At 42.7% G+C, this 17,254-nt stretch overlaps 1 non-coding gene across 1 annotated transcript; it reads left to right on the top strand.

Annotated features, from left to right (window-relative positions):
- The first annotated feature begins 4,598 nt into the window (after positions 1-4,598).
- TRNAG-GCC (transfer RNA glycine (anticodon GCC)) lies at positions 4,599-4,670 on the top strand. Its single transcript has one exon. It is a non-coding gene; the product is annotated as a tRNA-Gly (tRNA).
- Positions 4,671-17,254: the final 12,584 nt, after the last annotated feature.

Raw genomic sequence — 17,254 nt, forward strand, 5'->3', positions numbered from 1 at the left:
ATTGATGATGAACTTGATTCTTATCTTAATCAAGGATTGGAAAGTATTAAAGATGAAGAAGGCAACAAATAACTGTTGGCAAGGTGGAGGGAGCGTGGCAAGACTTTTTCAACACTTTCAATAATATCCCGAGATATCCTGGCTATTCAAGCATCATCAGTAGCATCAGAGAGTGCTTTTAGCGCGACAAGATTTCAAATCGGAGATCATAGACATTCATTAGTGGAGGACAACCTAGATATTTCCGTATTATTCAAAGATTGAATCAATTCAGAAAGAAGAAATCTTGGTTTTGAAAAATTAACCACTAAGGAAGAAGAAGAATACAATGGGATACTTAGCACTGGGAGCAACGACGGCATGGAACTCATGGAACATCAATCAACATTGCCAATTCCAAAACAATGTCCGAGAGAAATTATAGATAAGTTACAACGAAGCTATATAGAAGCTTACAAATATTAGTATGATGATTTGTAATTGGATACTAACATGCCTAGTTCAAATAGAACCCTTCCTAGAAGGTGGCTGCATAGATTAGGTGCTCTTCAAAAGAATTATATTTGTATGTGAAATTTGAAAGTTCTATTAATAAAATAAAATGCTCTAAGACTTGCATTGTTTTCATGAATTGTCTTAAACTCTTACTTAGATACTTAATGGCTTGAATTGTCAAAAAACTAGCTGTTGCCAAACTTAATGCTTAAATAATTAATTTTTTTTAAAAAAAGGCCCACTTAAGACCCGCGAACCATTCCGTCCCGTTTGTCAACGGGATGAGATGGGCCTACCATTTCGTCCCGTTTAGGCCCATCTCGCCACCATCCCGGCTAAATGTCGTCCCGTCCCTTCCCGTTTATTTGGTCCTATCTCGTTGGATAGCCATACTAGCAACTAGCAATATTAATAATATTTTAAAGCCCCACACCACTATATATGCCCCATAAAACACATGCCCCTAGTTTTAATCAACCTAATAATTTTTCTATTCCAACCGCCAACAGTTATTTTCCCAGACAGTGACATCAATTTTGACATTCCCTTGTCAGAACATAATGCACTGACACCTTCAGCACCAAATTCTCAAAAGAATATGTCACCTCTGCCATTACCTACATCATCCAGTGACCCTTCTTCCGGTAACTCTAATTATTCACTATACCCTACTATCCCAATCACTACAGTAGACCACTCAATAATTAACCATGAACCTCAAATGCAACCTTACGGTAACACCATCACATTAATACTATAGTTGCCTACTACATCGCCACTGATTGATCATTTCCAACCAAATTAAATGAGGACGTCACACCTACCAGTTTTACGGCTATATCACCAACGACTTTCGATGAAGAATCTCATCAATACACTATTCCATCACCCCTGCAACCTCCTCCATCTTCATATCTAATCTCTCATATATATAAAATCAGATATATACTACCATAAATCCCCCATTAATTACCTCCTAATCTCTCACCCAATTCCTGCACACTCCCCACATAAATTGTATCCCTAACTAGCCGTGATATAATTTCTTTGTATGCTTAGTCACCAGTGGCACAACCTACGGGCTAAGTAGCGCCTCAATGTGAGTATTTTATTTCCTCCGCGATAGTGTAATACCAAGACCAGTAAGTGAGAATGAACTTCATCCATTCGGACAAAACCCATGCCCCCTAACTAGTCATACTTTGACCAGGCTTAAAAAAATATCGAGATCACCGAGTTTCTCGGGAATTGAGGCGTCAAGAGCCTAATCAGGTCCCCTCACCATACCTTGTTGATAAGAGGTTAAGTGTTTACCAGTGGTTGCGCTTAACTAGATCCAAAAGGGGAGAGGACACACACCGTTCGGTGAGTGAAAGATGAGGAAATACCGATTCCAGTGTCTCCTAGGAGGCGTCGTTCGTCGAGTTTACACCCGGTACCCAGCTTCCCATAAACGATACGACAATGGAAGATGCTTAGACATAATAGCCCCTATTACAGAAACTAAGGGATATGGAACTAACTAAGGATCTTAACATGTGACAGGAGACAGGAAAAGAATCCTTAGTCACTCTACATACGAAGAACCGCTTAGCATACTCCAAAGAACCAACTGGCGATACTAACGATTTCTCTAACAAAAATAGAACATTCAGTGGCAAAATTATCTCGCGATAACGCTCAGCCACGCTCATCTACGATGACGATATCGTCACCGAGGATAATGTAGCATGTAAAAGGAACTCCTGGATATACTTTGGCTACTACGAACCAAATTACCAAATAGTGAGTTAATGCAAAAGCAGGCCAAGCTCCGTAAAATCCCAACGGGGATCCTATTACAAAATGAACTCTAACTCGAGTAAGCCGACGATGAGAATTTCAAATCGTCAGAAAATAGTAGTAGGCATACTTTCACAATAGTCTTGTCCATAAGAAAATCAATGTTTGGCAGCGGAAAATCATGCTTTATTGAGATTTCAAAAATAGATGCATACGCGAACACGTCCATCCCTCTTGGGCATGGGGACAATGTTCGAAATCCAATCAGAATAATCTACTACCTTAATAAAATTAGTATAATAGTAACAAGACAACTGAAGAAAGGATGGCGTAGATAAGAATCAACCTCTTCCCGGTGAGGTTTTGATGTATCGTAGAATCTGAGAAGCAGCTTCTAAGTGAGATGATCTCAGCTTGTCCATATAAAAATCGGCTGATCACTCCCTCCTATATTGTAAGTGTAAACAATGTCTGGGCGATAATTAGTCAGGTAGAAAAGAGTCCCAACAAGTCTCCTTGCAAGTAGATAGGTCATCCAATAGCTCTCCTGCATCTGAGGCTAAGTTTAGATCTTATTCCGGTTTGCATGCAAAAAGACCATCTTTTGACAATAAATCCAAATGAATACTTGCACTAGGTTCCAAAACTCTTTGTGACCTCATCACTTTAATCTCCAGAAGAGACTTAAAGTCTCCTAAATCTTTCATATCAAACTGGGTTCTTAATCTTCTCTTAAGCTCATTTATCGAATCTAAGTCATTACTAGAGAAAGCAATGTCATCCACATAAAGCAGAAGAAGAACAATACCTGATGTCGACCTCCTTATAAACATTGAATGATCCGATTTACTTATTTGAAAACTGGCTCCTTCCTCTACTCCTATTTCGGCTCTTATACATGCTGTTGTCACCTTTCAAACCAAGCTCTTGGTGCTTGCTTTAGCTTGTCGGAGGCCGTAATATAAATCATTTTCTTAAGCTTGCATACCAAGTTAGGATTCCTAGGAGAAGAGAAGCCTGGAGTTGGAGGAGGCTAAATAGAAACTTATTCTTGCCCCATTCCCTTATGTTGTTGAAAGGCATTCTATTCTTCACGTCAAATTGAAATAAGGCCACCTTTTGATTGCAGCCAAAGCAAGAATGCCACGAATGTTGTTTAGCAACCTGAAGCAAATGATTTCCCTTTCTCTAAAGGGGTTCGACTCAATATTCTTGAAGGAATCCTTTAGCTACTAATCTAGCCTTGGATCTATGTACCGAGCCATCTCGTTTATGCTTGATCTTGTAAATCCACTTGCAGCCAATGGCTTCTTTCCCTGCATGCAATGAGATTAAGTCTTCTTATTTTTTTCATGAGCATTGATTTCTTCCTGTATATCATCTCTCTAGCAAGAATGATTGGAGGCTTCAACAAATGATTCAGGTTCATGAGAAGATTGAACTGAGATGAGGTAAGCTCGATCTTTTGGGAAAAATGATTCATAAGCCTTCAACAAGATAAGAAACTTGAGAGGATCGACGAAGCTGAGAGCGGGATCCAGAATTTAAGGAAGCGACTGGAAGGGAAGCAACTGGGATAGACTGTTGATCTTTTGGAGTAGCCTGACCCTGGGAAAGAGACTGTAATCGCTACCGAGAATAAACATGTTGTGCCGGGTGACAGGAATCCTCTGAGGTCAGCTGAACAGACTGAAAATCGGCAAAAAATGCTAAGCAAAGTTGTTGGCTTGAAGAGTGAGGCTAATCCATAATGTCAATTGCAGAAGAATAAGGATCGAGTTGATGAACAGGAGAAGGCCGCAATAAATCTCCATCATCATTCTCCCCCGGGGCTGATTAATTAGGTTAGGGAAAATATAAGGCGACCCTATTAAAGAGAGCATTAAGGATACATCGACTCTCTTGGATTTCACGTCATAGCATATATATACCCGGACTGAGCATATCCAAGAAAGACACAAGTGGTCGCCTTGGGGACAATTTTGCTATTAACTGCGCAGGAATATGAACAAAACACGTGCATCCAAACACTCGCAAATGCCTATTATAGTACTGCCCCAGTAAGAAGTTCGTGAGGTGTCGCTGTAGCTTGGATTATTGTAGAATAAGAGGAGCTGTCTTAGGAAATAACTTAAAAGACAGATTCCCCCGCTGCGAGGCGAGGGAGCAACTTGTCTAGTCTTGTAGTGCACTTATTCCCGTAGCTACTCATGTTCGTAGCTCGATTGGAGGTCAAGACTGTGGTCCAAAGGAAAAATAGAAGTCGTCTGTATCAAGTGATACGTGAATTGCTCGGTAGTGCTTTGACACTACCCTAGCTGGCGGAAATAGCTTAATGGTAGAGCATAGCCTTGCCAAGTCTAAGATTGAGGGTTCAAGTCCCTCTTTCCGCTCCTGGCTTCGTCGTTTAGTGGTAACAAGTTCCGTACATAAGACACTTTAGAGATAGGGGCGAGTAGCAAGCTGCCCCTTGTATAGGGTGGAAAACCTATCTAACTAATAATAGGAAATGGGCAAGCCAAAACTGACTCCTAACAAGTTGCTGGCTTTTCATCAGCCGTTGCGCGCTAGTGCGCTAGCCTTTTCCCAACCTAGTGAAGGGGCTGCTAGTTGTAATGCGCAGTGTACTAGTGAATAGGAAAAGCGAATTGAGATTACTAATGACGGATGGAGGTTAAGGGTAGAACATATTCGGAATGCAGGGAAGAAGTCTTTCCTTTCCACTGGTTCTTGAAAGCTATCAATCCCCGCTTCTCCCTCTCGCTTCGATTCTGCATAAGATGATGAGCCCATGCGAAAACTCTCTTTTATTGGCGCCCGATAGGTAGGCTATTAAATTGAGTCAAAAGCCTACCAACGCATAAAGGTTCCGATTCGAGCGAGAGCCCAAATGGGTGAGGCGACAAGATCTTGATCGAAAGCACCACTGTTATAAATAGTGAGAAATATTTTTTGAAATTTGATCAAATCGATCGAGAATCTCATCATCTGTTAGGTGGGACAACCGACCAACCGAGTTGGGTTGGGCGTCCATGTCACATAACCTTTCTCTAGCCAAGAATCCCATTATTGATCGAATCGGGGCAGATCCAATTCATTGGTAAAAGAGAAATCTATCATTTTAACACTCAGAAAAAAACCTAGAAAAGAGGAAGAGTCACTAAGACAAGAGAGCTATAGGTGAGCAAGCAAGAAGGATAGGTGCAAAAAGGCGAGGCAAGGGGTTCTCCATCTCTAGGAAGATTGTGTCCAGGATCTGGTAATCTAAGCCTTGCTTCTTCTGGTCGGCTCGTATTAGCCTGTGCTTTATTACAGGTAGTCATTCCCCCATTCCTTTAGTCTTGTCAAGGGTGCTTTTTTCTTAAGTCGCGGTCATGTCTTGCCCCCTTAGTATAGTGACCGCTTCCATGTTTTCCCCGAATTTCATCAGTTCAAGGCTCAAGTGCATGTTCATCCATCTTCATTCCAAACAAAGGCGAACATCTCCATTGAATGACTGTAACTGCTATGGTTTACAGTCAATAGTTCTTAACCAACCCTTTTTTTATTAATTAATTTATTATTATATTATGTCTTTCTTTCTGAAGGGCTTGCAGTTTATTACACCAAAGGCTTTTAGTGAACTATCGAAGCTATCGAGAGTATACCAAATGCCTACGGTGACGAAGGTTACTGACTTTTGGTGGACGCGGAGCCAACGAGTTTAGTCAAAGAGCGTAACAAGTCTACGGTTATAGAAGCCTTCGCCAACTTTGATAGGCACAGCATTGCAAGCAAATAGAGCAGAGATCTTACCCTTTCTTTATATTAGAATCACGAGCTTGTTGTAGTCGGTCCTAAGGGGAGAACCTTGCTGCTTACTTGCTATATCCCTGCATCCTTGCACAACTCGTTCTTCGAGCCCTGCTTCTCCCTTCCCCCTATCCCCTTTCCTACCGTCCAAAACATGCCTATAGAGTATAGCCAAGTGATAAGGCATTGGTTTTTGGTACCGACATGCAAAGGTTCGAATCCTTTTACTCCAGATTATGAACACCCGATCGGATCTGCCAAGAATGAGATGACGACTACAAGGGAAGCGGCTGACTACAGTCCCCAAGCCCTCAAGCCAAAAGAATGTTTGACTTGAACCTACCTTTTCTAAGAGAATATAGAGAAGGGAAAGACAAATGGCAGAAAGAAATTCTTCCACTTGTGGAATTGAACACAAGACTGACTTCGGCCAGGTTCTTTTATCAATCTCCTAGCCCTTGCTTAACTCCTTGTTCCGTAAACCGGTCGCTGGTAGATCTGATCGGATCCCGGACATGCGAGAGCCCTGCCCGGGAGAAATGCATGGTTCCTTGGCGCTTCATGGGACGGACGTTCGCAGTCCTCCTCTATCTAATCTAACCCTACCTTGTTCGCCCAGTCCTGCCGGCACAATAAGAGAATGAGGGAGCTAATCTGCTTGCTTGTGCAGGCGAAGACCGCTCGTCTAGGGCACACCAGAGGAGCTGAATGCCACTTGACTCTAAGGAGAGGAGCTTCGAGTGACTTTTTTCTTTGCTCTTCGACAGCCCTATCAAGTCACTTGAAGCTCTACCCTTTGCTTTGCCCTATGCTATCTTTCTCCAGTGGCCCCCACCCAATAGCCAATAGGCCGAAAAACATTGCATTCAATTGCCCTTCCCGTTATCATCAAACAAAAGACTACTATACACGCTTTTTGCCGGCAAGCTACCCTCGCCTACCTCATCTATAGGCATTTCTATCCGTCCGCACGCGAGATCAGATCGACTACTCTACCACCATCATTCCGAAGTTTTTTTTATTCAAAAGGACAGAGAATAAATAGCTTATTCATAATCTTATAGGCCCCGCACCGCTTCATTCAATTGCTCGGTCATAAAGAAAGGGAAGGAAATATTTCTTTGATCAATCGCCTGAACCTACCTTTCTTTCTTTGCCAGGAGGGGTGGCCCAATCACTAATAGATCTCTCAACGGGAGCCTCATTCTGTCTAGAGGAAATAACTTCGGTGGATCCGGTTGATTAAGTCGTTATGTCTGTCGATACCCACCTGCTCGGAGTGCGAGTAAGGGATCACCTGTTGATTGTGTCATTGCATGCTTTTTGGTAGAGCCCCCACCTCCCACGACTACAGCCAGCACCAGGAGCCTAGAAAGGTATAGGCACCAGTTCATTCAGTCAATGAAGCTACAGTCGGTTCTGATGATTATGCTGTTTCAAGTGGATTTTCAGTTGGTTCATTGATAGATGTAGTCGATGGGGTAGAGGTTCTGCAGATTATCGTCTAGCTCCTCATTTCCCCAACCTTCCCTGTAGGCTCCATGCTCCACCAACGCGACAACTGTCCAAATCATTTAATGCTTCTTCTCACTGAGCAACCCCTCGACTTCCACTTCAGGTTTGGGGAGCTCCGACAGGGGGACTTGAGTCTCAGCATAACCTTCCCTAATCTTCTCTCTCCTTTCCCTCATCTCCTGTGCCTCAATCGAATTTGCTCCATTTTTCTCAGTTGGGGAGCAGAGGTACCCTCGAGCGGTGTATGGGCTGTGATATTTGTGGTAGCGAGGGTAGAATTCGTAAGGCTAGCCAAGGTTATGTCCTTCCAAGAAGATGAGGTCGGCTCGGTGACTGAGGGCTTGCATGGAGGCGACATTGCGACCACGGGCTTGGACGTCACTTCAACATTTCTCTACGTTTTTTAGGCCCGAGTGAAGACACATATGTTGAACAGATTCACAATAAACAAAGGCGATTGAAAAACATAAAAAAAGAAAGGGAGCTTACTCGTGACGATGTCGGGTAGGGTGTCATAGAAAGATGTTTGGGGTAGTGGTTGTAAGTTCGAAGGATTTTATCTTATTTGAGTGAGGATGTGAATAAGTATAAAATGAAATAATTAGGCTTTGAACTCACCTTCTCTGGATGGAAGGGGTGACCAGGATAAGTGATATGCAAAAAGTGATATGCTTCACACATCCGCTTCCAGGACGTCACGCCCACGCGTCTCCTGATTGTAATGGTTGGGCTTGGCTCTGCTCGCCGGTTGTGTTGTGTGAGCCTCCAAATGCCTCCAAGAAAGCAAAGGTTTTTGGGGTAATCGTCGCGCGTCCTTCCCATGCTCTGTGATAACGGCGGTACCCCAAAACAAGGGGCCAGTCTTTGTTGTGCCGGGGTATCCTAATCCGGATGCCACGAAAATTTAGGGAAGCCTTTTTCTTAAAAGACTTTCTGCGATCGGTGAGAAAGTGGACGACTTTAGGGCTTAAAGTAACACCTTTCTGTTTCATATTAAGTCCTCAGAGGTGTGGCCCATTTGGTGTCGGGTCATCTTGAGAGGTCACTCAATAGTCTTTCACGGAGTATCCCCTGTTTTAGTAAACCCTGGGAGTTGTCGGCGGCACGACGATCTTTATTCCAAAGGTTTACCGAGGTGAAGCTTTTGACAAGTATTCTTTATTTATTTGTAGGTTTCTCTACTTCAGGCTCTTCCGAGGGCCTTTTTTTGAGGTGAGGTTCTATAGTTTGATGGTTACTTATGTTCTCCTCTTCCCATCCCCGGTAGCTAGGAAAGATTTCTAAATATATTCCCTTCCTTCCGTTCAGAGGCACTCTAAAGGCTTTGCAACCTTCAGAGCTGGTTGACAACCGTCTAGTCAGTCCCTCTCGCTCTTTGATAGACATCTTTCGGTTCTCGGTTTTGTCCGATGAACAACTTTATGTCTTTATTTTGTGTCCTATCCTTCATTACGGATTCCCAGTTTCTGAAGGAGTAGCGGCCGGTGTCTCCGGCTCTGGGAAAACTTTACCTATAGCTAACCTAGAGAGCTTTACTTTAAGATAGCTCGGGCAGGCTCTTTTCTTCGGAAAGAGGAGTTGCTTGCCTTACCACACCAACCACCTTAGTGCTAGAAGTTCTAGCAATGGGCAACTAGGCAAAGGAATATTATATAGAAATTTCATATTCATTAGATAAGAGATTGTGGATCTGTTCTTAGTGAGGACAACCGGATTGGGACGATCAAGTCGGTTGAGGGCAGTAGCACACCAATAGGTGGATTGCCATTCTTGTACTATTTGGGTAAAGGGCATGAGCGCTCTTTCCCTCTCACCAATACTTACTATAAGGGGTGGGGAAACCGGTTAAAACCAAATATCCAACAACCGCTTTCCTTAATGGCTACCCGCTTTCGAGTGAACTGAACTCTTGGACTGGCTGAAAGGGAAAGGGGAAACTATACAAGGTATTTTTCACTCGTTTACGGGACCAATGTCAAAGGAAAGGATTGTTACACTCTCTTGCTTAAATTAATCGACATTTGTGGATGCTTGTTCATTCGGGGATTCTTCTATCTATATTTAGAACTACTGGATCAATTGCTCTGACTTTTAGCCTTTGGAACCTGTGGAACCCTAAAGTCACTTGCCCGTTCAAACTCTTCTGTCCATCCCATCTAAAACCCTTGAATCAGTGAATCCGGGGATAGAGACCTAGCCCCTGCTTTATTTAAACAGCTAAGATAAGGTCTAATACTGTCTCTTCTTTTCCACATCATCATTCCTCCTTCTTTCCGGATACTTAAGCTTCTAATGCTATGGAACCAGCTTTCCCAATCAATCAATTATAATTTATGTGTAGGAACCTGCCCTCATCGAACTGAATGTCTACCCTTCCTGCATTTGAAGACAGACTAATGTTTAAGACCTCCTCCTTTCATGGAGATCCTTTCTTCTCTGACTGCCGAAGATTACCCATATATGGATGAATAACCCTGAAGTTCGATAATTATTTGAGGGAGGGGAGTCGACTGACTGACAAGGAACTGACAGAAGGGGAAAAGAGGAGTGAAACCATTCGACGGAGTTGGAAAGGACTTCGCTAATCATAATAAGGTTGGTCTCACCTTCGTCCGGGGACTCGAACGAGGTATTTTGTGCTTGCCCTATTGAGAGTCTCTTCCATTCTCTCTTCACCAGACAGATAGACAAATAGGCAATCCGATAGATAGATTATGGCTTCCTCACTATCAGCAAGCTCCCACAGGCGATGAACTGCTTCCGACTTCTTCATTCGGTTTGTAGCCATACCGTATAGAGTGAAAAATTCCTTTTAATGGGAGTAGCTATATTCAAGCAAGCATTCCAGCGAAACGATCCTTTGACAATGGTCTCTTCCCAACACTGGGACTGACTTTATACAGAAAGAGGAAAATCAGTAAAAAAACACTTTTTGAATCGGATATTGGATAGGCTAAGCTAGGTGTAGCCCGCTCTCTCTACGGTTTTGCTTGAACTTGTCAAACCCGGGTGCCTATGCGATTATTAAGGTAGGGTGCTATTGTACCAGTGGTAGAGTGGCTTGAATCAAATCGTTTGTCTAGAGAGGGTATAGCGATAAACTAAGTGGACTCTACTAGAAAGTAAAGATGTTGTATAGGCAACTGGCCTTAGAGTAGTGTATCGAACTAAAGGACAGGAGCGACCCATAATCATTGACGAAGAGGAAGGCTTGGAAAAGGATCAAACATATTGAGGAGGAGCTCTCATAAAGGCCAATCGACGATAGCTGATGTCACTAGCCTTTATCTACTTGAAAGCTGATAGGAGTACGGCTTTCTTCAAGGAAGTGTCCCATATGATATTATATTAGCAAAGAGACCTTGATCCTAGATAAGTAAGCAGATATGCCTATTTCTAGAAAGATAGTTAGCACTATTCTCAACTTAGTCTCTCAGAGGCCAGCTCGTTGTAACCCTAAAATACGACGTTAGCGGGGTTGGGCTCCCCTGCAGAAATATAACAAACATGGGACAACCGGGAACGATGACCCTTCTCAAGCCTGATGCCTAAGTTGGACTTTCTCTTTTTGCTACTTGCCACTCCGAAGTTTAGGATTTAGTTTCAAACCAATGGGATTTTTCGAATGGTAATGAAGCTTGCCATTCTGTTTATTTGGCCGAATCTGACTCTGGGCCTGCCCTTTTGCTAGCTTTTTCATTATGCTGGTTCAACTACTGCTTATGCTTGAAATATCTAAACACCTGAAATCCACTCTCAATAGATGTTTCCCCTTAAACAGTGTGAAAGGATGGTAGGTAGAACTAAGGGAATAATATTTTTTGGTTTGGTAATAGAATCAATAGCTTTCCCGAACATGGATATAGGAAGAAGCCAATAGCCTACATGCTTGCCAGCGGACTTGCTTGACCCATTAAAATGCCAGTATAGACTTCTGGCACATGGTTGGCTAGCTAAAGGTCAGGTTCAGTTCTAGGCAAAGATTCGCCAGTAGCAGTTCCTATCCCAGTTCCCATTCAGCATTCATTCAAAGTATTCTCCCTTTGCCATGCTTCAACCAGCTGCTTTGCAGACTGCTCTTGCTCTTATTGCTCTTTCCTATGCTTCCTGCTTCTGACTACTTGCCTTTCCCTCACCGTCATTGCCTTCCCGCTTGATATCTCATTTTCCTTATCTCGTGCAATTAAAGGGAACGAGACTGGAAAGCCCAAACTGAGCCCGGCAGAGGAATGCTTACCGATACCTAAGCCGTTCTGCTCGTCCCTCTTTCCTTTCGAGGAGGGACTTCGCTTCACTCTCCTTGAAGACAACAAGTTTGCGGTTATGTAGATGATAACCAGCTTATACAAAGGTTTGTTTGTTGGAATCTTCTTCTGTCAAAATCTTTTGGGAGGCCTTGGTAATCTCATATTATTTAAAATAGTTTAGAAAGCTATTCCTACAAGTAAATGCCACCTTTCTTTCATCTAAAAGCTGGCTGGTCTCTTTTCATATTCAAAAAAGGAATGCGCCGCTTTTAAGCAAGTCGCCTAAGTTCTTAAGAAAGATTTTTAGTTTTGTAAAGCGGAATTCTCCTTTGACTCGATCTTTAATTGAAGTATAGCATTATGAAAACTCTTTCAGAAATTCAATAAGTTTCTCAAGGATTTTGAGAAAACCCGACGTAAGACTCGACTTTGATTTTTTCTTTTTATATTTCTTTTCTCGTTTTATTATTGATTTACATGAGTAAACCATCCATGTCTTTCTTGTTCCACTAGCTAGGAGATAATTTGAAAATGCCCCATTCGTTATTACTTATTTCTTTATGTCAAAGACCAGAAGCTGGAAACATTATTTTTTTCATTCTTTTCTTATGAGGTCGTGTACAACAACCTTAACCGCACGTGCATGGGTTGGGCCTACCTCTATCCCTAGAGGAGCTGTATGAGGCGGAAGCTCTACGTACGTTTTGAAGCTGAGCCTTTCTAGCAATGGGGCCTATGGACAGATATGATGATTGGTTTAGGTAGGGTGGCCAGCCTACTACGGGCACCTGTAGGGATTAGTGTGTGAGACTGTGATCCACAAACTCACGTATGGAACTCACCCTTTACTTAGTAATAAAGAGGGGAAACATAGCATGTCACAAGATCGAGGCGAGGGTTGGAACCCTACTGCGAGTGGAACGCCTTGCGAGCCGGGCTTTTAGAGATGAGGTCTTTTGGCGAAGCCAAGTCAATTTCGGGCCACCAAACCCTGCAACTAATTAGAAGGCCCTATGGAGTAAAGGGAAACATGTACGTTGTCACACTCCCTGCTTTCAAAAGGTACCTAGAGGACGGGCCAGACGCAATAGAGCGATGACCGGGGAGCGGGTTTCCCACTGGAAGGGGGACAGGAGACGACCATCTCAAGGCACATCATGACCTACAGGCAACACCGGCGAGACCTGGAAAGGCAACCCGATTGAGTGTCAGAGGATCCATAGTACTTGCATCCTCTTGGACTTTATATTCATCATTGTTGAAAGCGAGGGAAATGGATCTCTTTTATGCAACAGAAAAAAAACGGAGCAGATTTGACTCGGCACAACCTAACGATACATCCGATACTAATGATCTGTGCCTAGAATGCGTTGCTAGATCTCTGCTCTAGAAAGCTATACAGGAAACAATGAATACGCTTTGACCCCGGGCTTCCCTTTTATTACTTCTTTAGAAAAGATCATCAGAGAGGAGACAACCCGCTCAAAAGACCCCAATATTTCGACCAAGACAATCAAAGATAGCTGACGGGGGCGCGACTTATGTTTGTGGCTCTATGCCTGACCATGCCGAGGTGTGATACTAAGAGAGCCATCATAACCACTGATCTACCTATTGGCCTAGAATATTGCGCTCCTCTATTTCTCGTTCACCATCGAACACCAGCTCGTCTGGAAAGGGCCATATCTCCTTAGGCTTTAATTCCCTTCGAAAAAGAGAATCGATCATCTTCGCCTTCAAATAGGGATTGAGAGGCTTTCCCCTACCCAGCCTGAATTCTAAGGGTAATCGATGTGAATCATAGGGTTTAGAAGCAGCCTCTTTCAGTCGTTCCCAACGTTTAGATTGAGTAGACATCAAAGGGGAGAGAAGACGATAGCCTACACTAGCTAATCGTTGTAGAACAGACATTGAAATATTGTATTTACCCGCTAACTGACACAAGACAAGAGTTGATCGACAGGGTGTCAATGCCCTAAGAGATATCAGGGACAAATCAATTTGCATGTCCTTAGAATAATTGAAATAGAAAATTATAGATGTCTTCTTCTTTACCAAAAGAGTAGGTATGGTGCACACTTACTATTTCTATGAGTTCCCTTTGGCGAGTCAATTAGGCAAATGATCCAATTCTCACGATATCCGCACATAGTCCTGGTTGGAAGACATGCGCCATCCTATGAGGCAAGTTCGTTCCCCCAAAGTGGATGATTGCTCCTCCTTGGCAATCTATCCTAGCGGAGCCCTTTTTGACGGTTTTAGAGAGGGAAAATCCTTTTCTAGACCGACCAATATCCGCGCAGGTGCTTTTGACCTTGACCGAGTCTTTTCTAGTACAGACCTGGCAGAGTGCTTACATGAGGGTATACCTGGCACGGTTAACTAAAAATTGATGAAAGATTGGTCTGGAAGGATCCAAAATGTGATTAAGGCATATGAGGCCTATATTTGTGAGGTATGCAGCCCTAACAAGGATTATGAAATTCATTTCTTAAGGAAGGTGGAAAGAATTGATTCTCTCTCATGAGGAGTTCCAGCACGGTGTAGAGCTTAAAGAAAACACTAACCTCGCTACCTACCGTAGCTACACTGGCCCGACCATATAAAATGGCGCCCTCATAGGAAGGTTGCGGTCCAGATGGCGGCATCGGCTGCTACCTACGCTAGGATGCATATGGACCCCATTATCCGTAATAATAAGTCTGACTATGTCGACACCAAATCTGTTGTGCTTGGTTATCCACTCCCTGACGAACTGCTTTCTCCTTCTGTCTTAGGTAAGGGGAAGAAAGAAGATTGGGGAACTCAAAAAAAGGATAGGCCAATCCGATGTAGTTAGACATTAGTAGACGAGTACCCATGAATATAGTAGCCCTATACAATAGACGGCAGTTCCATTCTAACTATATGTCTTGGGGCTTTCAAAGGCCTTCAAATAAAGAAAGAACTGAACTCAAACTTTCTATTCTATCTCGGACCCAGCTGCTACTGACAAAGTATCAGGAAATACGAAGATTCAAGAGGCAAGAAAGGGATTGGATAAAGATTGGTTCTAGTAGGGGACGCTTATGCCATTACTACATGATAGTAGGAAGAAAATGCATAGGAGTTGTTAAAAGGTCCTATGCCCATTCGGTAGAACTAGACAATCTCGCTTTCGGCATATCCAATTCAAAAAGGCGAGTGCAGCCTAGCTCACCCGGCTCAACAATAGAAATCCCTGCAGTTCAGCCACCCGCGGCTAATTCAATTGACTCTTCTTGAAGCTCTTATGAAATGGTTTCTGTCCTTCGCTCTCCCTTCCATTCTTATGGTAACTAGGCCTGATAGCATCTTTGCTATTCTTGCCGGACTAGGATCTCTACTAGCCTTGACCATGGTAAATCGCTTGATTTATGAAAGAAAGAATGACGTAGGTAGATAGAAGTAGTAGGAGTTCTCGTCGAAGGGCAAATGATTCATTTAGAAAAGATCTGATACTAAGTAAGAGCGCACTAGCTGGTCGGTGTGAGTGATAAAGTCTTAAGTCAGTTTTTCTGGAACGCCACATCCTAGAATAGAAACATCCTTCTTATTACAGCACAAATCACACAAAAGGAATTGCCTATAGAGAGGAAGTAGGCTTTAGACAAAAACTGCCTCTTGTGCCCCTAGTAAAGAAAGCAGTTGAGGCAGAGAGAGCAGCTCTCCCTTAAAGTCCTTTATAGATTATAGATTTCTAGCCGGGAATAAAGTTGTGGCTTAGATCCCCTGATCGAGTAATGGGCTTTGTTTTTATCTCGTTCACATTGATAGCCCCGGTTTAGTTCAAGCTGCTACGAAAGAATTTGTCGAAGTGGTGGAACAAGCTTTCCTATTAAAAGTTGCTAGGTGAATCCCTAAATTAGATTAGTTCGATCAGCAAGACCCGTCTCCGCAGCATTGGAATCAATATTTTGCTTGGCATAGTTGCAGTACGACTTTCCTGGTCTATTTAACTAACTGAAGCTAGCCGAGATCGAGAGCTTTCCTATCATGCAGATCCTGGATTGAAAAGAAGCTGGTGGGCCAAGGCTTAAACTGATAGACAGAGACAAGCTAACTGGACTCTTATGTAATTGAGTATAGAAAGAGGAATCGTCTTATATGCGGATTGAAGTGCGTGATAGAGATAGATGCTTCCGTAAGTTTACTTTTTTCAGGTAAATTATTTTAGTCTTCCACGGGGATCGAATCTTAACTAACTGACGTATTGTAATTAACACTAGCTGAGAATAAAATCAAAAGAAGATTGATTGAAAACGCTAAAGTACTATTGATGGACTTCATGCAGCTAGCTTTCACTCGAATATTTTTCAGTTATAAGGTTTTCTACTCCTTTATCCTTTGACTCTCAACTCAATGCATCACAGACTGACGAGTCTAAGACAAGTTAGAATAGCTAATAGAACTTGGATTACTTATTACTGAATTTCGTACTTAACTGAGAGTTCTCCCGGTCCCGAGAGAACTCGGGATATTAGCGATTAGTCAGTCTGGGTCCAGCTAGTCTTGCACTTCACTTTAAGACCGGTCCTTCAAACAAAGGCTTAGTAAGCACAGATTCCCTAGAAAGAAAGATTTCTTCTCTTACCCAGAATTCGAATGTTTAGCTAAGACTGAATTTTTCATCTTCTCATTCATTACATTAGGTTAGGAGATCTAACTAAGCACGCGAAATGCCTATTCCTTATGACTTCTAGGCCTCTTCTAGGCTTTCCGCCTCTAAGAAAACTGAACCCACAGAAATCCCTTTGCTTTGTCTTGGGATCGACTCCATAAATAAGAACCACATCGAAATGCTTCTGGCATGCCAAAGCAAGGTAAGCGATCGATTCTCTTTCCCAAAGTCAAATGCTACTATACTGAGCCAAAGCTTCGTGTCCTTCTTGAATTGCAATCATTGAGTTCAGATTCAGAGCTGACTGAATGGCTTCATATTAATGAATAAAAGAATTCCCTCTTAGGTTTGGTTAATGGGGAACTTCTGCCAATTCCATGACTTGACTGACTTCAGACTGGAATGAACCATCCAATAAATCTTTCGCCCTAAGTAAGGTCTAACTTACTTTCTCCCGGGATTCTCTTATATAACCAACCAAGCCAAGGGAAGGGGTAGCCCAGCTATTTGATTAGAGCTATAGAGAAAGGCCCAATTATACCAAGGATCAGATAAGTAACAGAGTTTCAGTTTAAAAAAGGGAAAAAATCTCACTAGAACGAGGTTCAGTTCAAATCGGGTGGAACAACAAATTCCAATTGTTGCTAATCTAATCAAGAGTATAGAGATTGATTGGGCCCAAGGACCCTTTTAGCAAAGCAGGAATATAGTTAACAAAGAGGTATCTAAGTTGCTCTTTTCTTCAGGCTTGGCGAGGGGGAGGGTCGTACAGACCACTCCATTT

The sequence above is a fragment of the Nicotiana tabacum genome, chromosome 19, assembly GCF_000715075.1.
Source record: "Nicotiana tabacum cultivar K326 chromosome 19, ASM71507v2, whole genome shotgun sequence".
Taxonomy (NCBI): Eukaryota; Viridiplantae; Streptophyta; class Magnoliopsida; order Solanales; family Solanaceae; genus Nicotiana; species Nicotiana tabacum.